Raw genomic sequence first — 24,414 nt, forward strand, 5'->3', positions numbered from 1 at the left:
TGTAGGTTACATATCTTATTCTAAGGCAGAAATCCAATATAAGTTGAATTAAAATTAAATGGCTATTCTGAACTATATGTATAAAAAATAGGTTATAAGATGTATGAATTTGGTTTTATTTCAAATGTTTTGTGTTCATACTGTATGTATTAAACATATCTATCTGTGTAGCTACAGACAATGATTTAAACATATCTATCTGTGTAGCTACAGATAATGATTTAAACATATCTATCTGTGTAGCTACAGACAATGATTTAAACATATCTATCTGTGTAGCTACAGACAATGATTTAAACATATCTATCTGTGTAGCTACAGACAATGATTTAAACATATCTATCTGTGTAGCTACAGACAATGATTTAAACATATCTATCTGTGTTGCTACAGACAATGATTTAAACATATCTATCTGTGTAGCTACAGACAATGATTTAAACATATCTATCTGTGTTGCTACAGACAATGATTTAAACATATCTATCTGTGTTGCTACAGACAATGATTTAAACATATCTATCTGTGTTGCTACAGACAATGATTTAAACATATCTATCTGTGTAGCTACAGACAATGATTTAAACATATCTATCTGTGTTGCTACAGACAATGATTTAAACATATCTATCTGTGTAGCTACAGACAATGATTTAAACATATCTATCTGTGTAGCTACAGACAATGATTTAAACATATCTATCTGTGTAGCTACAGACAATGATTTAAACATATCTATCTGTGTAGCTACAGACAATGATTTAAACATATCTATCTGTGTAGCTACAGACAATGATTTAATAGTTGCCATTTACAACAAAACACTGCAATTTGCTACATTAAATGCTCGTACAAGTAATGCATTTTTGCTACGTTCCTCATTGCACTTTATCCATAGAGAATATCCATATTAGAACTGGTCCTTCAGTTGTTTTTCTTGGGACTCTTGAACCATTAATCTTGGCATCCATCCATCAGTGGAATCTCCTACTGTATGCCTTGTCATCGTTATGACAGAAATGTTTCAATTTCTACATGGTTTCCAGGTCCTGGACATTTAATAAATGAATAGGGCCTTACATGATAAGACCATCTATCAGTGTTTCTGTGTCATGAGGCTGTTGATACAGATTAAAAGATCTCGCAAGATATTTGTTAAAAATAATATTCAGTTTATCTCAATATCTGAGTTTGCAAAATGAAATAAGGTGATTAAACATAATGTTAATTCAAATACATGAACATTATTATAGCATAAACACTGTGTGTGTACTTGTTTGGACAATGAGATGATACTCTTACTCGATTGCAACTATTATTTCTCTCAACTGATTTCTTCAAGCTCGTATGCTAGTCTGTTCGAGTCGATACTATACACTAGAATGATTAAACCTACTGTTTCTTACTGAACATAAAATATTAGATTTGACTAGTACGACTAGTTTACTCATGTGACTGGTCAACCTCATTCAAGGTTAAGAGAGAGATATCGTAACTTCCAGATATCGTCTGATCTATCATTAAAAATACTGGTTGCTATATTCTTGCACAACGAGCAGCATCACAATAATACTTCTATGGACGGAACAGATGTTATCTTTAGAGAATGGAACAAAATCAACATGACAACTTTCTAGACCACGTGTTAGGTGAAAAATACACGTACACATAATATCTTTTTAACTGGAGAAAAATTACTAAAATAAGAAAGTAGCAAATGTATAGTTTATATATAACAAAAGAATTATTTTTAAGTAACAGAGCAGTCGTGATTAGTCAGTTCTTACAAGTCTATAAGCTAAAAAAGAAACGTACATATATGTATATTTGTATTGAATTTATCTATCTGAAAAAGGAAAGGTTAATAGACACAGCATAACAAAACTTATCATTCCTCTATGCTGTTGGGGTGTATATAATAATGCACAATATTTTATAGTATGATAAACCATTGCTACCAAACATGAATTTTAACGTTACGCTGATTGAAGTCCAAAACTGCTGTATATGCTGTCTGTTAATAAATATAAAAATATGTATATAAAACATTGATTTACAAATTTTGCAAAGAAAGTGATTGTTCCTTTAAACAATAATTCAGTCTAGTGAAAAACGTATTTTATTGTCTAATTTAGATGTTCCTGCGAAAGAACATTAGTCATATAAATGAGTTAAAACAAGTATAGTTTTTTTGTTACTTTTATTATAGTTTGAGTTCAGCACTACTTAATCCTGTAAAGATTTTTTTATAATATAAATAGTTACATGTGATAAGTTAACTATGTTACATATGCGCATGAACTGTTTCATTTACAGCCATAATAATGCTTTATAATTCATGTTAAATTTTAGTACTCAGTATCCGGGACTTTGCTTATGGATTTTTTCTTTATATTAACTTGAAAGGCGTTAATCATGACGATAAACACTGATTACCAACAAACATCTAATGTTTTTTCACAGTTTCAGTATTAAGTGTATAAGATGTAAGTTCTGTATCTCCTGTTACAATGTTTACAGAAGAAAGTGTTGTGGATAAGTGAGGTGAAGCAACAACAGACTGATTTTATTTTACACTTCTGTGGTTTGGAGACATACAATTAAATTTGTTATCCCTTATTTTAATATAGCATACTTACAAAATGTTAATTTATTTAGACGTATGTAGTTTTAACTTAGAATAACAGTCCAAAAATCGCTAAATTCATTTCACTCTAGCTACGTATTGTTTTGGATCATTGTACTAAGGCAACTGTTAGCAAACTGTGAAGCACCGCCCCTCTCCCAGCGGGCGCGATGAGTCAGTAGAGGGAGCTTAACTACGACTATGAGCATGTGTAGTATACATGACAGTACAATTTTAAAAATAACATTTAAAACTCAGATACAAATATTACTTACTACTCTTAAGTAATATATTAAAAACAATTGACATGGGAAAATGACGGCTAAAGTATATTACACATATAGGTTATAAAAGGGAACAGCGTCATTGTGGAAGCTGCCAAAGGAAAAAAGTGGAGTTAATTCACGATGAAAAGTAAGAAGAAAGATAATAGAATACAGGGTGTTTTGTCTCTCTTTCTATTTACTTCTGGTGTGGGTCGGAACTTAACTTTTTTATACACAAATAGTTTTGTAATTGAACAGTTTCGTACAAGTGGACAGAAGTCTTCTTGCTGCAGACTTGGAAAGTCTTAATATATGTTGTTTTTTTTTCCGAATAGTGGTTGTTGTTTTTTCCAAAACATTGTGCCTTACTCTTTACGGGGAGTAACGTGAACTCTGTAAATTATGAATCTAGACATATCTTTCAAACCATTGATACTTTTGTCTTTTTTTATAAGTAGAACTGAGTTTACAGGTGATGCAACTCAGTCACCCCTGAACCTAATTAATTAACATTTCATTATCTCTACTTATCTGATTAAATTTTTATTGTGTACACTGTTTTATTTTTTTATGTTTATCGCTTTTGCCGCTAGCCAAAGAAGAGATTTGAGTAATTCAACATAAAATAACAGTTTAAGTTGTTTACATATTACAAGTACAATATTAGAAATGTATTTTAATAAAAGCATTCCAAACTCAGTCAGTAATAAAGGAATGTATCTCGTAGTCATGGCTACATTACACGTAGAAAGTAATGTGTTTGTTAATTCGATAACCGACGTAACGGTGAGATTGTTTTACACATTTGTTAGCTTGTTGATTTCAAGTTTTGGGCATTGGTGTACATTAACTTGTTTGTTAAAAACATGGACAATTCAGTATTACTTATTACATGAAGTCACACAATGCAGGAGGAACAATAGTTCTTCCTTCTGCTATAAAATTGGGCTCGGCATGGTGAAGTGGTTTAGTCACTCGACTCGTAATCCAACGGTCGCGGGTTCGAATTCCCTTCGCACCAAACATGCTCGCCCTTTCAATCGTGGGGGCGTTTTAATGTGACGGCCAATCCCACTATTCACTATTTTTTGGTAAAAGAGTTGGTGGTGGGTGGTGATGACTGGCTGTCTTACACTGATACATTAGGGACTGCTAGCACAGATAATCCTTAGTGTAGCTTTGCGCGAAATTCTAAACAAACAAACCTGTAAAACTGTGTGATATCACGCAGGAAAAGAGGTATGGTATCAAAACAGTGATCTTGTCTGCGGGTCGAGGAAAATCTCTGAGTTGATGTGTCAACAATTCAGCCAAGCTCGAACCCATTTTTACATATCAAACGTGGGAGTAAACTGAAACTTTTTGCTTTAAAACTATGTACCATTTAAGACTTATTTTATTTTAAAATTAGATGTGATGCATGCAACAAAGCACTTGTTTAGACAGGGGCACTAGATAGACCTGAGGTATCACTTTTGACTTTCCAAGGGAATTAGACAGTGACATTTTCCACTAGTAGGTGAGAACCTCTTTTAGTGTTCAATAGGAATGACTAACAGTTACGTTTGTAGCACACAGGAGATGAGAGAACCAGTACTGTTGTTTTGTCCGAGACAAATATATATATTTTGAGAGATTCTGCACATAAATAGAGTTCTCTTTAGCCGTTCTTTGTCCATAAACATATTTTTATTGTCTTTGTTTGAAATAAAGATTATTTTCTTTTTTCATACACTGTACTGATCTCTATAATTTTCCAAATTTTTTCAAAATTTAAGAAATTAAATTTTGGTGAGTGATATATTTCCAGATCGACCTCCTGTTATTCTGTTATGGAAATCTATGGTGTAGTTAGCATCAAATACATTTAAATAAATAAATGCGAAGTACAAGAAGAAGATCGGTAGTAGGGGCACGTCGTTATAGTCAGCGGTATATTGAAATAAAATTTAAATGAACGAATGGGAACACATTACTTTTGTATTTCTTTATATTTTGTGTTTATACATTAAACATATACATATCTTGAAAGAAAATTGCAAAATTTATGTAGATGCCTGAACTTACATGGTAGCAACTTCACTGGAAATTAATGTATCTGAGAATACCACAGAATACATAGAAAAGAGAAAAAAAAATTGATGTTATGGTCATAGGACTGTTATTGTGGTGTTGTCTGTTTTCTTCTGATGTTAGCATTTAACAACTATTATCTTGTGTTACGAAGTTTTAAAAAAGTTTCATGTTTGATGAATGGCATTTTTGATGAGTTAAATGATTTACAATCGAGAGGAATAATCAGTCACTATGGAGAATTCGTTGTCAGGTCTAAGAGAAATCCTCTTCTGTGTGTCAGACTTGTGCTAATGGGGTTATACTTAAATCACTGCAATGAGAGAGGTGCCTAATATGTGCTGATGATGTATCACCACTTGGCTTCACATTCAAGTTGCTTTTATCTATTGAAAGTAATGAAGGTAAAGGTAGTCAAGTGTTTCTTAGCTATGTATTAGCATTATGTATGAAATACGTCTATTCTTGATAAGTGGAATGTGTTTTGGAAACTGGGTTCTGACTGTTGGCGATACCTGTTTACTGGCCTAGTCTTTGATGTGTCATATACAAGCGTATATAAGAGATGAAATATAGCTATCCTACGTAGATAACTTGTATTAAATGCTACGCACCTAGTTTCTAATTATTTTTTACATTAAATAATAAAGAAAATTGATAATATCAGGGTTAGACATTTGTTAGGTCAAAAAGATTGGTCGATTGGCTGCGAAAACACATTACATTTTAACATACGTATTTATGAAATTTATTAGTTTACATGCGATGTGTTAGTAATAAATTTGTTTCTCAGATGTATATACACCGTTCGCAACTGTAAACAAGTTGATAAGAGTATTTCATGTATTTCATATTACTATAAAAATATGCATGAATTAAAATTCCCCATTCACACAAATTAATTTATTTCAAAACAAGTTTGAAGGGTGATGGTAAAATATGTAATAACTTCTCTTTTCTCTACAAGATGGCGAGACGAACTCCAAACGAATGTTGTGCAGGAAAGTTGTCGATGCACGCTGCAAACGGTGTTTAAATATTACATAGATACTGGTTATAAGAAACAAAACACCAGTACCTGAAGTAATACTCATCCACTATTTGCTCTCCAATTATGCTTTGAGAAAGAGTACAGTTCCAGTGGTAAAAATTTTTTGTATCCGATTTTAATTTTTTTTCCCAGGTGGATGGAATCAAAGGCATGATAGTCTACTAATTTTAACAAATCGCCTTTTTATTTTGTTAATGTTACTGTTCTAAGTCTGCTAAAATATTCTCACAAAGCAGCTTGATGACAAAGCTTTTATTCAAAGTCATTATAACAGTTCAAGTTTTGGCATTTGAAGCATCCATGCATCCGAAATTCAAATACTTATAGAACGGCGTATTATATATATTAAAGAATTACAAACTGTGTAATAAATAGTATCACATCCTAAAACATATATAAAACCTGGCAAACATTCAGTTTTACAATACATTATTTGGGTAAATTCTAAATTAGATTCTTAGAATATCCTCTTAGAAACGTCACGTTTAAAAATGACGCAATACAAAAACTAATTGCTCTATTTTAATAAACTACACTGATTTAAAGAGTAAATGCGTCATCACTTGCGTCAATAAAGTTAACAATAAATTTATATGAAATAGTAAAAAAAAACATTAAAGAGAATAATATATTCATATTTCTGTGTTTGTACTTGAAAATGGCCGCATTAGTGATTATACGTTGTACTTACATATATAAAAATTAAATTACCCGCGATGAATTGAAATATTACTATTTGATGGGAAAACTTATCTTAATATCATTCTAATTCTTGTTTTAATTTATTAAAGAAATAATGAATAATTTTAGTATATTGGGCGACCATTTGTATTATCTTTAACTGTTATCATTGTATGTTATGTATATAATACAGCATAAACCTATTAGTTTAATTATATTGCTATATCTTTTAACATACTTTTAGTCGTCGTATTGACCATTGTTGATTTGTAAGTTATAAAAGTGGTAATACAGGTATCTAAATATACATTTCGGTTGTTATTTAGTTTTTAAATTTATTTATTACTTGTGGGTACTCGTCAAATTGGTGAAGACATTTAAACTCACTACTCATTATACGGTCTGTAACTTTTCATTGTTGTATCTATTTGATTAATTTAATTTTATAAGTTATTTTTCACAAGTTATTTAACCATTTTTTTATTGTTGATTTTTTGACACATTGTGCCTCTTAGAAGCGAGAGGGCACCCCATCAAAATTTGGAGGTATTCACGTTCTACGACTCAACGATTACTGACACCAAGTTTAAAAGAGAGGTGGTTGCGTTTGCCCAAGGTACTGTAAACGGTAAGTGGGGGGAGTAAAAAAGATTGAATTTATTAATATAAATAATCATGAAATTGGACTTTTTTACTTTGCTTTCCATAAATAACTCCATTCTGGTAACTTTATACGTAAATAGCAACGTGTGCTAAAAATCGTTTAAATTTGACGTCAAGCTTTCAAAGTCGAGAACTCGGTTTTGGAAAAAACAACAAACATATTACATATCGCATTTCGTTCAATAACTACTATTTTATAATTTCGCTCAGTCCATGGAGTAATTTGTAAATAATACACATTCAGCTAAGAAGGATTATATTATGTCCTCATTTGTACACTCCCCGGTTACAACCTTTAACAACCGTTCATTTTATCCAGTATACTTAATACCAAACTCTTTTCCATTTTATTTGAAAAAGTGAACCAGACAGTTTTTAACTGGTGTATTATAAAAATATTTCACTTTAATAAATTTGACCCCACAATTTACAGTTTAATTATATGAGTATTATTATTTTATTAAGTTAACGTTTGTTGACAATTTAAAGTAATTTCAATAACTTCCTGTATGCATTGAGAACTATTTTAAATATTTTAAGTTGGTCTAATATCTTGAGATATTACTGCAATTTCGATAAAAATATCGTTAAAAGCGAGGTCATACAATAGGTGTGTTAATGCATTATAATAATAGATTTTAGTTTTCTTGTGTACGAAATTAAGACATTACGTAATTTTTTTCAGTTTGTTTTATGAAGTGCTTATTTAATTTTACACTTACTGTTAAAGACTAAATCTTAAAAGGCATTTTCATTTTTCCTATCTTAATAATAATTTGTGTTGTAATAAAATACACTATTGCAACTTCAATGAAAATATTTGTATTTAACGTTCACGTTTTAATTTTTACCTTGTATATTTCTTACATCACATACTATAACTTGTAAGAGAACTTTTTACGAAAAAACACATGAACTGTAATATTAGTACACAAAGGGTTATCTGATTGTTGCACTAGAATCGATACCAAGTAATTACATTTAATTTTAATAACCACTACTTAAACACGCCATCTGCATTAAAAAAAAACAACGTAATTCTTAATGTTATAAAACATAAATAACTGCTGTACTATAATCTTTATAAACAATTTGTAATAGTCATTTGGCTTAAGTTTTTAGTGCAAGGATTCAGAATTATAATATTTTGCAAGGTAAAATTTCGTAAATCTTAAAATGAATTATTTCACCATAATGAAACTGTAAGGGTATGAGCAAGCTGGCACAGAAAAAAAAATCATACAAAATATAACTGATAAGTAAAAGGTAGAACCTTCGTGAAAAACTAACGAATAATTATCATCACTATATGGTTTTAAATGTTAATTAAATCCAGAAGTTTCAGCTTCTTCCTTATAAACTAATAAAAAGCAAAAAAATCTGAGTAAAACCATCCCAACTGTAAGCCGTTTCCTTCCACCGCCGTTAATAAATACAAGCTGGATGATTACATGGTGGTACTTTCATTTCTGTATTTATACTGGTGAACAACATGGTGCCTATCACATCTCAGCAGGTACTCCGGAATAAGGCTTATCCAGAGTTACCTCATGAGATTAGACCGCCACCATTATAAACAGTGTGGAACTGGGTGCAAGGTGCAAGAAGAAAAGTGGAAGTGGGTGCAAGGTGCAAGAAAAAAATCATGCAAAAGAAGGGATATATATGTGCAAGTTTTCCAAACCATCAAGCGAAGTATCTTCAACCTAAGAAAAAGTCATTAAAGTACAACAAAGTCTATTATAATTCATACAGTAACGACATCAGTTTAAAGAGATTATTTGACATAGTATTTCATGTATTTGTTTGGACTTAATGTTAATATACAATTGTTTTCAAATTTCGAAAATCAGTTTTTTTTTTCATATTTAAGAAACGAAATTGAAGCCAATAATAAACTAGTTGACATAGAACACCAAATCTTTAATAATAATAAAAATCTTGGATATAAAATATATTAATACAAATATTATTATTAATTTTATTTTTGCAGACGCTTTAGTAATTTTGAATTTGATTTTATTAGGGTTTGGGACGCCATGACCAGATGGTTAGAGCGCTCGACTCGTAATCTAAGGGTCGCGCGTTCGAATACCCATCACACCAAACATGCTGCGTCCCCTGCTAGTACAGCGGTATGTCCACCGATTTACAACGCTAAAATCAGGGGTTCGATTTCCCTCGATGGGCTCAGCAGATAGCCCGATGTGGCTTTGCTATAAGAAAAACACCCAAACATGCTCGCCCTTTCAGTCGTGGGGGCGTTATAATGTTACGGCCATTCCCACTATTCGTTGGTAAAAGAGTAGCCCAAGAATTGGCGGTAGGTAGTGATGACCAGCTGCCTTCCCTCTGGTCTTACACTGCTAAATTAGGGACGCCTAGCACAGATAGCCCTCGAGTAGCTTTGTGCGAAGTTCCAAAACAAACAAACAAGTTTTGCGCAAAATTCTAAAACAACCAGTCACTGGGATTCACACATGATGAGGGCAGAATTCCTTAAATGTCACGACAGTTTTCCTTGAAAACGATAAACCAACCCCGCGCGACTGATGCGGTAGAAATGCTAGGTAATAAATACTTAATAAAATAGATAAATAAAAAACAACAACAAAACATTGCTCGAAATTGGGACAAGTACGGTTTGTAACATGTTTTATCAAAATCTGCTTCCCACATCATATCTAGAATACACAAGTACGTTAACACACTAAATGGAGCACCTTTATTTGTTTATTTCGCGACTTTGGATAACAGATCGTTTTCAGACTATGATAAGTGTCTTATCGGACATTAAGATACACGAACCTTTTTATGAGTTCAAAAGGTGTTTTAACGTTTTCCTATTTTCTTTCCTTCAGTTAATTTCCAACCATGACTTGCAAATCAGAATAACAAAGGAATTTCACCCGAAGCTAGTTATCTCACGTACTTAAGGCGATTACTACCATATTACAAAGTATTTTAAACAGAGCAGCCTTCAAAATGTTTCATTAGCATAAAACATATCGTTACTAGTGATGTGGACTTTGATCGTGGAGTAGGTTAAATAAGTAAGAGAACTGGGAGAAGAAATTACCACTTGATATACAAAAAACGATAAGTTTCGAAGAGAGGCCTCTCCTTTGTTAAGGTTTGTTTTGTTTTTAATTTCGCGCAAAGCTACACGAGGGCTATCTGCGCTAGCTGTCCCTAATTTAGCAGTGCAAGACCAGAGGGAAGGCAGCTAGTCATCGTCACCCACCGTTAACTCTTGGGCTACTCTTTTACCAACGAATAGTGGGATTGATCGTTACATTATAACGTTGCCACGGCTGAAAGGGCGAGCATGTTTGGTGCGACGGGGATTAACACCCACGACTCGCAGATTACGAGTCGAACGTCTTAACCCATTTGGTCATGCCGGGCTTTGTTGGGGGTTATCCAGGGAGGAAGCATATTTTCAAACACGTTGAGCTTTGTTTGTTCCTTGGATTAAGACCTCTTTAATAGTGTCTAAGTGAACGTTATTTCTCATGTTATATTCGCTTCAGCGTTTCACATGGGAGCTATCTGTAAGAAAGACTCCAGTTAGAAATTTGTCAGCTACCATGGAAACTGTACTACTTATTCATTTTCACGAAAGAACATCTACAGGGGTTGGATTTTCGCCACGTCCTTACAGTACATATCGCCAAGTCCAGTCATGCTTTGTCTTACAAACGTGTATCTTAACAAATGCTCTGGAGCGTAAATTGCATTGCAAAATGGTTTGTCGGAAGGATGTCATAATCAAAGCAAACCACTCCTTCCTGCATGATCTCTTTTATCCATTTAATGTACAAGGACAATGGTTTTCGAGTACCCAAACCATCAGTTCAATCATAAAGATTTACATAATCGCTGCATCCGACGACTTAATGAATATGTCTTCTAAAGTCTTTGTAAAGAAGTTATAACTGGAAAGTTTGTGAGCTGAATGTTGTTGGCACTGTTTACAAACGATCCTTCTTGATTATGTTGTGTATTGTTGTCCTAGTCATGTGCACTGCTCGTGCTATTGGGTATTTACGTTGTTGGATTCTGACTTCTTAAAAGGTGCCACACTTTACTTACAACTGTTTACAAATTTCCCGCCCAGATGATTCTGGTGTTCCATAGTTTTCCAGTGCCATTAAGTACAAGGGATACCCCAATCTTGAAAATTGTAATGCATTGGTATGAACATATCTTTATAATCTTAGTGTATGAATATTTTGTGTCGGTGACATCACATTACTTACGTAGCGCAAAATAAGGTCAAACTGTAGTTCTTATACACTCTATTCCAATGCTGCATTATATCGGCTGTGATTTTCACGACTTTTTAATCTGCATATTTAAAATAATTTTAATATATTATACCGAACCTTTTGTATTTTTAAAAGATTGAATTAATGATACTGAAAAAGCAGAATAGGAGTCACAGTAGAATGCCTGATGTAGTGTGTGTGTGTGTTTGTGTAATTTAAATAAAAATGACATATGAACATTGTTGAACCAAAAGATTACGTATCGTGTAACAAGGTGATTAGAAAACTTTGTTTCTTTCTCTTCGAATACCGTAAATAGAGCAAATTTAATGGAAATATATGGCAGCTTTAATCAAGATTTTGTTACATTTCCAGGAGACTGATAAAGCTATTTTTATATTTATGACAAAGATATTAAGGCTATCTGTCGCTATCACTAATTTTGAACTACTGGAAAGCAGCCAGCCAGCCAGCAACTCAATACCACCCACCATCCACGCTAAGGGATTGACTGCCTTTCTTATAATGCACCCATCCACAGCTTAAAGTGCAGTGAATATTTTGTTTTCCATCACCTCTGCCTTTTAATTATGCCAATGACTATTTTCACACTTGAACATAGCACTCTTTGAGTTAGCGCAGCCTGCTTTACAGACAGTGAACAGTGTGCTTTATGCATCAGTTCTATCTCCACAGAAGAGGGTGGCAATACACTATACAGTAGGACATCAAGGAATTCAACTCACAAAGTTAGGAAAACTACCAGTTTTCCCCCGAATACACGAGTGCAATCCAATGATCTTGGGCATAATCTACTTAGCACTAAATACTGTATTGCAGAATTGCACTTGCTCTGCTGCATAAGCGAAACTTGTTGACCATTTCTCAGTTAATTTGTTTCTGAGATATTAATACCTGAACTTAGATTGTAGGAGCTACTTATGATATGCCATAACTTATGATATACTTATTAGATATGCCATAACAGACATGGATACGCCTCTGATCATGTCTACAGTTTTGTCGTTCATCAAAACAAAGTTTGTACTAACTGGTCACACTGTGAGTAAAAACTGAGAGTAATGTTATGGTTACTTGTCTTGTCCATTAAGAGCTCAGCCTTGGTCATACCATATGACACCCAGTCCGGGGCTCTCTGAAACAGCCATTATGACCTTAGGTGCAAGCTGACTACTGCACTTCTCAAGTAGAATGTAAGATGTGACTCAGGTTCTACTAGTATAAAACAGTAAGTACTACTGCGGTCATTGTCGAGCTTCTTGCATTTTTTATAGTGCTGGCCTGAAAGATGCGTGTACTTGATGGTTCTGTGCGACAACAGTATAGGGGCATTCCCATGATCAGTAATCAGGTGAGTTTCAGTCGTGAATTTGTGACTACAGCTGCATTAAAGGAGATCTTGCTGATCCATTAGAACCATGATGCTTTGAAGAATTTACTGCAGTGGAGCTAGCGAGAATAGGCAATTCATTTTTTGTGTGCTTTAGATGCTCTGAAATTTGTTTTGGAGCAAAGTCTATAGCTACATATGCTTCTGTGAGTGACAGTTCTCAGTACCATATGGCACTGTATGAGTTTGCTCGGTAATTCTTTAATACACACGTCAATGAACACCTTATTACTATTCCATAGTGGCTCAGTAGTAAATCTGTAGCTTCACGACGCTAAAAATCTGATATTGGTACTTATGGTGGGGAGAGATTTTTGCTCAAACACAGATAAACCAAATCTCTTCACCATCTTCAGAAAATGTCTTTCTATGTAATCACCACAAATTGTCTTCATAATCAGCCGCATTCTCATGGGGTCCTCGCCTTCAAGCTTTGAACTTAGCCTTGTAGGTTTCTTAACACAAAACACATTGTTCTATATATTGTAGGTTTCTTAACACAAAACACATTGTTCTATATATTGTAGGTTTCTTAACACAAAACACATTGTTCTATATATTGTAGGTTTCTTAACACAAAACACATTGTTCTATATATTGTAGGTTTCTTAACACAAAACACATTGTTCTATATATTGTAGGTTTTTAAACACAAAACGCATTGTTCTATATATTGTAGGTTTCTTAACACAAAACGCATTGTTCTATATATTGTAGGTTTCTTAACACAAAACACATTGTTCTATATCTTGTAGGTTTCTTAACACGAAACACATTGTTCTATATCTTGTAGGTTTCTTAACACGAAACACATTGTTCTATATCTTGTAGGTTTCTTAACACAAAACACATTAACACGAAACACATTGTTCTATATCTTGTAGGTTTCTTAACACGAAACACATTGTTCTATATATTGTAGGTTTCTTAACACAAAACACATTGTTCTATATATTGTAGGTTTCTTAACACAAAACACATTGTTCTATATCTTGTAGGTTTCTTAACACAAAACACATTGTTCTATACCTTGTAGGTTTTTTAACACAAAACACATTGCTCTATATATTGTAGGTTTCTTAACACAAAACACATTGTTCTATATATTGTAGGTTTCTTAGCACGAAACACATTGTTCTATATATTTCCAATAGTCACCGAACTTTTTCTGTCTCCTCTGGTTACTAGAGTCCAGAAGAATAAAATAAAGTGATGAAAAGCAAGAGACAAAACAAAGAGAATAAAACAAAGAAATTCTGATATCCCAGACGTCCACAGGTTAAGTACTACAATGAATAATTTGCAAGAACTTTTAAGCCAAGCCAGATGTATGGTTTCTGTACTGTCCTTTGAATGAGTTATCATTCAAGAATGCCACAGAGAAAGGAAAAAAGTCACCTTTACTTGTTTGAAGTGTTTAGTACATATACACGATATTGAGATGACCTTTGAAAGAAATATACCTAAATAAAAATATAGTTATGAAAAGGCGGAACTAGTTGTTATACGGTTATATTAAATTTCGGTAAAATATATGAAAAATGCGTACATACGTGACTACTGTTGACGACAATATTTGCCAACACTCACACATTACTGTTTAGTACTTTATTATGACTAATAGTTAAATGTAAATACATTTCATCATAGCGGTCTTGTTGAATTATGCTCACACCTTTTTTGGTCTCATGAAGCATTCGGGCCTTACTAGGCATAACAAAAGTTGTGATCATACAGTACATGTGATCGTATTGACAGTTTTAAACTAATTCATTTGCTCTTCGCAAGTAAAAGCAAACATATGACACAAATGTATTTTAAAAACCAATCGTTTAATGATACACAAATATTAATAAACATGTCTGTTCCGAGTCTCAAAATACAATAAAAATTAATGTTTTTTTTTCCAGGATATAGATTGCATGCAACGAGACCGGGAACATTCTTACACACTACGTGTTTTATCGTCTTACTGCGTCGTCAGGAGTGCGTGATATATTGTTTATATTGTAAACTATTAAATAAAACAATTGTTTTATTATATTTTGAGACTGTCCCCAGTCTCGCGTTTTAAGCATTTTTTTGTGTATTATTAATTTTTTTATTTTTTTTATTTCGCGCAAAGCTATACGAAAGCTATCTGCGTCAGTCGTCCCTAATTTAGCAGTGTAAGACTAGTCATCACTGCCAACTCTTGGGCTACTCTTTTGCCAACGAATAGGGGGATTGATCGTCACATTATGACGCCTCCACGACTGAAAGAGCGAACATGTTTGGGGTGGATGGGGATTCGAACTCGCGACCCTCTTATTACGAGTCAAACCCCAACTGGCCATGCCGGACCAATTTATATATATATATATTATTGAAAACGTACGCAAGTGTGGTCCTATCTGAAATTTGCTTTGTTTCAGCGTAAGCTACACGATAAACTAGTTTTCTGAATACTGTTCACTGCGAGGAATCGAACCTTAAATTTCAGTGTCGGAAGTCAATAAATTTATCGCTGATCCACGATCGTAGAAACGTGACTTAGAGCTTCCATTTAAATCCTTCAGATGTATTGTATGTCACAGAAGGCTCCTTGTAAACGTATTATTATTACAAACGGGAAGATATTTTATAAATAGTAGATCCTTATTGCAAGAAATTCTTGTGAACAGAATAAAATATACAGACTTTTGTATGGAGCTGTTTAACTCCGTAGACGTGAAGGATCAGAAAAACTAATACTTCTTCATTCTACAGTTTTCTAACAATGTATCTTATATAAATATACGTTGTTTTATATAGAACTGATAACTAAAACCAACGTTGTATGTTAACATACAGGGTAAAGTGTTATAAATTCAGTTCCTGATGGGAAAGTGTTTTTTTTTTTTTTAAATGATCATAAGAAAAATAATAAAATAAATCGAGCTCACTGTGCTATGGCCACCGTCGGTATCGAAACCAACCAAATTTTTAGTGTAATAAGCCCTCAGACTTACCACAGAGCCAATATTTGTTTGTTGTTAAGTACAAAGCTACATAATGGGGCTATGGGTTCTATGCTCGCTGCGAGTATCGAAACTTAATATTTAAGGTTACAAGTTCTCAGACTTACCGTTGCACCAGCGGGGGTACGGCTGACGGGAAAGAACCATTTTCCAACATTTTCGGTAATTAAATTTTATTTGTTTGTTTGAATTTCGCGTAAAGCTGCACGAAGGCTATCTGCGCTAGCCACCCCTAATTTAGAAGTGTAATACTAGAAGAAAAGCAGCTAGTCATCACCACCCACCGCCAACTCTTAGGTTACTATATTACCAACGAATAATGGGATTGACTGTCACATTATAATCCCTCCACGGCTGAAAGGGCGAGCATGTTTGGTGTGACGAGGATTCGAACCCACGACCCTCAGATTACGAGTCAAGCGCCTTAACCACCTGACCATACGAGGTCATTTCGATGATTAAATCTTTTACTTTCATTTTTCTGGTTTGTCTCTGCTGCTTCGTTCCTGAGATACATGGTTTAGGGTTACTGGTCACCGAATAACTTTTTTTTTTTCGAAATAAAATCTAATTACACTTTGCAGATAAAATTAGTGAAAGGGCACACCACATAAATAATATTGAAAACAAAATAAAGCCACAGTGTGTTGAGAGTTTATCGAGTTTCAACATCAGAGATGCACAAGCGCAGTTTAAAGAAGAAAAAAGAAAATCAGATGACCGACTACATAAATGACTTCATAGTTATAAACGCTAAGAAATGCTACATGTAAGGAACATCCATCGTAATTAAGCTTGGTATTACAGCTTGACATGTCGTATACGTAAGTAGCCGAACAGAGTGACACAGTTAATATATGAAACCAAATATTGTTCTTTCAGGGCTAGATGTTAGTCTGCAATGATTAGCGCATGATCTTTGAATATATATGAATGTATGCATGGTTCCATTACTTGCAAATTACTTTTTTGATTTAGCCGATGTTAAAGGCAGTTTGGCAATACATGCGTTACTGCGATAAATAGATAAAAAAATCGTCGAACTTATTTTTTTTAGAATGATTTAAACATCACGTGGTAGTCGACTCTAACGTGATAAATGTATAATAATTTAAAATTCAATTATCAGCTAATGGAAAATTCAATAAAAGAGTAAGGAAAGTTAAAAGAACGCAGAACATTACCTCAGTAAAGCAATTATTTTGTTTGTGGTCCCCCGGTAGTACAGCGGTATGTCTCCGGATTTACAACGCTAAAATAAGGGGTTCGATTCCCCTCGGTGGGCTGAGCAGATAGCCCTATGTGGCTTTGCTATAAGAAACAAACAAACAATTTTGTTTGTGAGAAGACAGAGCAGGATAAAGTAAACAATTTTTTTTATAAATATAGCAAAAGTAATCACATAACTTACATCTCTTATCAAAATATATGAAAGTAGCCTCTGTCCTGACCAGTTCAAGTTGATTTAGCAGTTCCATATGCTGACACACTTTAAGTTGTATTTACTTTGGTTCTTTAATTAGGAATATTGTATCTAATTTCCTCATTCTACAGTTCCTCACTTGACTTCTAAGAATCAAGTGAACTTACACTGCAACACTAATACGCGGAAAATGTATCCTATTCGACCAGACGTTTTGTTTATTTTCACTTTATTATACTGAACATAATGTTGTGGCCAACGTTCCCTGTGCATTCCATATTTCTGACACTTATGTTGTGTGCAATAAATAACAGCCCAATGTTAGGAACGTACTTTACGATATTGTGGTAGAATACCAGTAAAGTTATGATAATAATTAGAGTACTGTGCAAAAGTGTTAGGACTAGAGAATATTTTGTCATTCTTTCCATTTTATGGGGCTAATTCTTCTATACCCTTACATAATATAAATTTCACTACCATGGTAATGCTCAACTGATCCCTCTTGACAAGTGAACGAGCCATGGTGAGAATACTTATCATTCTTTAGAATTCTCACATACTTGTACCAAGGGCATGTCATAATGGTTCTGATTTAATGGACATACTGATCCAATTTAAGGTCTGAAATAACTGTCATGGTACAACATGTAGTGTCATAACAACATAGAGAGAAGCTAGCAAGGAGCTAACATATGGTACCGGTATATGCTAGAAGAAACCAATTTAACAGTACTCTACAAATAAACGTTGATAAAACGTTTCATCAAATTTTATTTTCATACCACGGCCCAAAAAGCGTAGAAAATTTTCAGTAGAGCAAAGAGCTCTAAATTCTACTGATAATTTAGACATACAAAGAGGTGCACAAGTTGTGCGAGCAGCGTTATTCATTTTCACGTCAGAATTAGATATGACAGAGGTAACGTAGTTCGTATGTCGTAACATATTCCTCCATTGCTTTCACTCACAGGTTCTTAGAATAATATATATTATATACATTTTTCACAAGTCTTCCTGGGCGAGTGTTTCTCCCTGTTGTACGGCTCTAATTTAAAACACGAACAACTTTAGGTACACAGGTAGTCTTTAACCTGTTCAGTGCCGTAGACGAGATAACTCGTCCAAGCCGATCGATAACACAATGCCACGGACGAGTTCATTCGTTCTCAATAATACGTAACTTCGACGCTAGATGTCAGCACCATACATGCAGTTGACCTACTTACAAATTGTTCACTTTCGATCAAAAATGGCGTCACGAAAATAGTTACAAAATGAAGAAGCAATTCAGTTGTATTGTAGCAGCTGAAATACTTGGCAGTCAACAGGTTAAACATGCCTTGTGAATACAAAGATCCCTTGGATACTTAGGTTATATGCATACAATACATGAAATTCTAAGATTAAAGTTTAACTTATCGGTTACCTTTAGGACCTCCAAGTCAGGACACACATTAATGACTAGTCAAATACTATAATGAGTTACTGCAGATAATAGTTAAAAACTGTGTGGTGGGATATGAAGTGTGGACATACTTAACACTTGTTTTTCGCATGACTTATTAAAGGAATCTTACGGGACAAAACTTAACTGGAATAGGCACTTATTCTATATTCTTTTGTTGCAATTAGAAAGTAGTTAATGGGAAATGAACCATTTGTGGTTCGTTGTTAATATGGCCTTGGCATGACTTATTAGTTAACGTACCTGAACAGTGAATCCAAGGATTCGTGGTTTTCCGCCCGATGTCGCAAAACCGTTACTCATTGATATTGGGTCCGTGAGTATCCTATAACATTATGGTTAAATCGTACTAATACATCAAGTAAGAGCATCTTTAGGATTGACAGTGCGTGTGGTTAGCTAGCTGTAGCTCTGCGCGAAATTCAAAAACGAAACGAAGAATAATCAAACCTCACACATTGTTGTAACAATTCCAAAGTCACTTTCTCACATAATATACGACAAAAGAATACGACTTTCGGCTGCACCTGTTCAAGCAACAAAGAACATTCATGTCTAAAACTTTGGTTGTTTGTTTATAGTTTGTTTTGTTGCTTTTTTGAATTTCGCGCAAAGCTACACGAGGGCTACCTGCGCCTGCCGTCCCTAATTTGGTAGTGTAAGACTAGAGGGAAGGCAGCTAGTCATCATCACCCACCGCCAACTATTGGGCTACTATTCTACCAACGAATAGTGGATTGACCGTACCATTATATCGCCCTCACGGCTGAAAGGGCGAGCATGTTTGGTGTGATGGAGATTCGAACTCGCGACCTTTGGATTACGAGTTGAGAGCCTTAACCACCTGGCCATGCCGGGCCCTTTTTTTATATAATCCTTATCACAGAAGTTTCATTTAAGTGATTTAAACAAGGATTCTGTGATACTGTTTCTGAACAATGCGTTGTACGAGGAACAAAACATTTTACCGTTGCTCCATCTGTATAACAGGTGTGCCTGTCCCTATAAAGGCCTTTGTGCAAATAACTTTTGAGTAAGTGTTGCCATAGCAACATACGCAGGCCTTCTGAAGGTGGCAAAGACGACATATTACTTTGGAAACAAGCCAACAGTAATTTCCTCTCTAATATCACTTAAACACCTACATTGCAGTCGTACAACAATGCGGACGTTCAAGTTGCTTTCGATTATTGTAGTATTTTGAAATTCGACGGCCAACTCACTATGTTATTTGAAGCTCGGTTATCTAAGATCAGATATCTAAACAGATATTAGAAGTTAAATAACTGAGGTTGTAAATAACTACGTAGTTTGTTCGATTCAAGTCACGTGATCTATATAACCAGGAAGGAAAAGCCCTAGCTCACACAGAAATATATTTCTTATGAAACAGGAGCACAAAAATTGTGAAACGTCTTCCTACCTAAAAACAGGATTATAGTAGCTCAGATGCAGAATTACAGTAAAAGTGGTTTACGTCTGGCATGGCTAGTGATCAGCGCGCTCCACTCGTAATCTGTGGGTCGCGCGATCTAAACCCGTCACCGAAACTGGCTTGCCCTTCAACCGTATGGGAATTTACGATGTTGTAATCAATCCCGCTATTCGTTGGCTAAGGGTTGACGGTGGGTTTTGTGACTTACTTCTAAGTATCCTTGTGCGAAGTTCCCCAAACGACGAAACAAACAGAAAAACATAATGCTTCAGGAAAAATGAAGTTCGTGAAAAACTTTGGATCATCTGTAAGTGTTTGTTTGTGTTTGAATTTCGCACAAAGCTACTCGAGGGCTATCTGTGCTAGCCGTCCCTAATTTAGCAGTGTAGGACTAGAGGGAAGGCAGCTAGTCATCACCACCCACCACCACCTTTGGGCTACTCTTTGACAAACGAATAGTGTGACTGACCGTAACATTATAACGCCACCACGGCTGAAAGGGCGAGCATGTTTGGTGCGACGGGGATTAGAACCCACGACCTTCAGATTACGAGTCGCACGCCTTAACCCACCTGGCCATGCCAGGCCCAACTGTAAGTGAAGGGTTGATATCTGCTGCTCGGCATACGCCTTCAGATGCTCAGCTCCAACTAACTCCATTTAGATAAAACTGGCTTTGGTTTATTGTAACACGTTAAGTTTCTCTCGAAGATAAGAAGTTATTACATGGAAATTTTATCTCTTGTGGTGATATATTTCAGTTCACCAAGACCGTGTCTCTAATTCATCACTAAAACAGGAAGAGCATATGAAAACAATATATATATATATATATGTATAACCGAGTAACTAAAAATGACATGTTAATATTCTGAAGTGGTTTATCTTAACTGTCACACTCTTTTAACTGGGTTTCGAATCTAAATAACGATAATGGTAACACACACCCCTAGCGACATCTCTTGGTCTAATACACAGTTAACATATTAATAAGTGCTAAGTAATTTGTAAGTTATTTTACTTCGATTTTTTTAGATCGAAGCCACTGTGAGGAATCTAACCTTGGAATTTGCTTCTGACGTGCTTAAGTCTGATAATAAAATAATTATCACAAGAATCACAAGACAGATCGAAGAATTTTCTGGGAAGTGGAGCTACTACATTTGCTAGTTTTGGCACATATACAAAAAATGAATACATTATTTTTTCCCGAAAACATAGTGCTGGCAATGATAAACTTTCTTCTGTTAAGAAATGACGTTTCATGTTGGCAAGTAAGAATGTTTCAGGATCTGTTTTATGCTTGTTTGTGATTAAACACAAAGCTACACAATGAGCTGTTTGTACTCTGCCCACCAGGGGTATCGAAAGCCGTTTTCTAGCGGTATAAGTCCACACACGTACCACTCTGCGACTGGGGGTATTTTGTTTACTAGAAATTTGATTTTCTATATATTGAATCCATTTTTTTTTTATATACAAGCCGTAATCCTTCACTCTTGACTCTTTCTAAGAATTAAATAAAATCGAAGATTTCACTATTTTCTAATATCGCTGTGCCACTAGGGGGCATATTTTATGTTTTCTGTAGATATATATCGAAATTTCTTTTTGTCTAGTTGTCAGGTTACTTTGTTCAAAGTCTGTCCTTTTATATAAAAGTCTTAACTTCGAAGTTCGTTAGACTGTCTTTGAGTAATATTTTAAGATTTTGATCAGTTACTTACCAAAGAAGGAAAAAAAATCATAGGTTGGTAAAGTTTCTAAATCTGCGCTAATAATAACTTTCAGCCGTGAATTACATATGACGTGATCAGTAAATCGCTATATATTTTTGCATTTGTACTAACTTCTTTGTGACGAATATATTATTTTTAACCCTTGAACTTCGGGATATTATAGAATCCAACCACTGTTTGTTGTAAAGCAAAGATACGCTAAGCTATTTGTTGTGTCCACTACAATGAATCGAACCCCTGATTTCATCATCGTAAGAGTGTAACTTGTCCTGTCACACCGGGAGACTTTCCTTTTGCCATGAACTAATTTTTATATTTCGTTATGATATTACAAGTTGTTTTCTCATATGTCAGTGGAAGCTTTTGAAAATAAAACGTTGGTCTTGGTAATTATACACTGTGACGTATCCTATCAATAATGCTGACTGTCTTAGCTTCTGCAGAACTATAGTTCTTCAGTTATATTCAATGACCTGCAAAACTGATTTATAACTAATACATAGAACTAAAAGTTTAAACGAAAATTCGTATGAATTAAGCCAATAACAAACAAATGGATCCTAGACTTAATCTATGAGTTAACGCTTTACCCTGAAAACTGAGAAACTATGTATAATATAGATATAAAAACTTTAAAAATATATTTGCTAGGCCCTATTCTGCTTTACGGTGTAACTATAAACGCTTTACCATAAAAACTGAGGATCTGTGCATAATATAGGTTTAAAAAACTTTAAACATGTACTTGCTAAGCCCTAGTATGTCTTACAGTACAACTAAAAACGTGTTAATTATAGTAGTTGTCTTACCTCGAACCATATTACTGGCACATTCCTATTCCTATCTTATTCCAGTAGTAACAAAACTCCAATTGTAAAGGAAATTCGCGAGATAATCTTGTCTTATAGGTTGCTCCCTTTCGTATAGTCAGCCAATCAGTGATTGTAATGTAAACGGCAGATCGCAAGCGTCACATATGGAAATACACCTGTGTTCGCCAACGCAGGATTTCAGTCAGGTGCTTAGATATAAACGTCTCATGTGACCAGAATGAAAACTAAAACAACAACAAAGAAAAAAACCAGTGACAGTTGCAAAAGGCGCCACAACAATCATCTAATAAATAGAGTTTCAACCGCCTGCTTGACTTTCAGAACTTATGAAAAGTCTGTTTTTTTGTGATATATTGTAGAAACAGATAGCAGGTAAACATTATAATGACTCGTCTGTTACTTTCAATTCAAAAATGTTTTATGCTAAATTATAACGTGGCTAATAAAGATCAGTTTTAGAGCTCTTTATACCAGAATAAAACTAGTAACGCAAAACAAGTTTCTAATGATAGTTGGATCTATTAATTAATACAAACACAATAAAAGTGTATGTATCTGATAACGTACGATAATGGTGGCGACTTTTCTATTGCTGAGGCCAGGTGGTTAAGGCACTCGACTCATAAATCTGACGGTCGCGGGTTCGAATCCCCGTCACAACATACATGTTCGCCCTTTCAGCTGTGGGTCATTATAATGTGACGGCCAATACCACTATTCGTTGGTAAAAGAGTAGCCCAAGAGTTGGCGGTGGGTGATGATGACTTGCTGCCTTCCCTCTAGTCTTACACTGCTAAATTAGAGACGGCTAGCGCAGATAGTCCTCGAGTAGCTTTGCGCGAAATTCAAAACAAACCTATTGGGGAAATACATGTGGATTTATAACTGTAAAATGAATGGATGAGATTTATTTCATCAGTTGAATAAAGTTGATGATGTCAAGAAGAAAATTGAGTTTTGAATTCATAATTAACTAAAATAAAACAAACCACAGTTGAAACAAGTTATCTTTGATTGTTTTATGTGTAGAAAGTGAATATAGTAGACCAAAGGTAAAAGAAATGGATGTAAGAAAATTTAACTTTCACATAACTGAATGTAACTTTTACCAACTGAATTATATTTTCATAAAATTTTAGGATATTTTATTCTAGAGTTTTGATATGAGTTTTAAAACACAAAGTCAGAATAAGTTTTCGGAAATAGGCTTATATATAGCTAAATACTTAAACATTCTGCAGAATAGTATTCCTCCACCTAAAACTGGTTGAAACAAAGAAAGATAAAAGATATTTCATATTATATACAAATTTGAAATATATTTTATGTTATTCTTAAGTTTGCTTAAAAATCTTTAGATATTTTAGTGTAAGGCGTGATGTACAATTTTGCATATTATTTCAGTGTTAGATAGAGCATTATCAGTTTGATAATACAAGGTGTGATCAAAAAAGTCTGAGACTTCACTTTTACAT

At 34.3% G+C, this 24,414-nt stretch overlaps 1 long non-coding RNA gene across 4 annotated transcripts; it reads right to left on the bottom strand.

Annotated features, from left to right (window-relative positions):
- Positions 1 to 7,323: 7,323 nt before the first annotated feature.
- Positions 7,324 to 23,403, bottom strand: LOC143231005 (uncharacterized). Of its 4 annotated transcripts, none has more exons than XR_013016745.1 (3): positions 22,916 to 23,403; positions 17,226 to 17,352; positions 7,324 to 9,066 (listed from the first exon to the last, which is right to left on the bottom strand). It is a non-coding gene; the product is annotated as an uncharacterized LOC143231005 (long non-coding RNA). The 4 variants fall into 4 exon arrangements; XR_013016743.1 differs by lacking the exon at positions 7,324 to 9,066 and adding an exon at positions 13,904 to 14,226 and having other exon boundaries at positions 22,916 to 23,401; XR_013016746.1 differs by lacking the exons at positions 7,324 to 9,066; positions 22,916 to 23,403 and adding exons at positions 13,904 to 14,226; positions 19,176 to 22,905.
- Between the last annotated feature and the right edge of the window lie 1,011 nt (positions 23,404 to 24,414).

Source organism: Tachypleus tridentatus, chromosome 10, assembly GCF_004210375.1.
Source record: "Tachypleus tridentatus isolate NWPU-2018 chromosome 10, ASM421037v1, whole genome shotgun sequence".
NCBI lineage: Eukaryota > Metazoa > Arthropoda > Merostomata > Xiphosura > Limulidae > Tachypleus > Tachypleus tridentatus.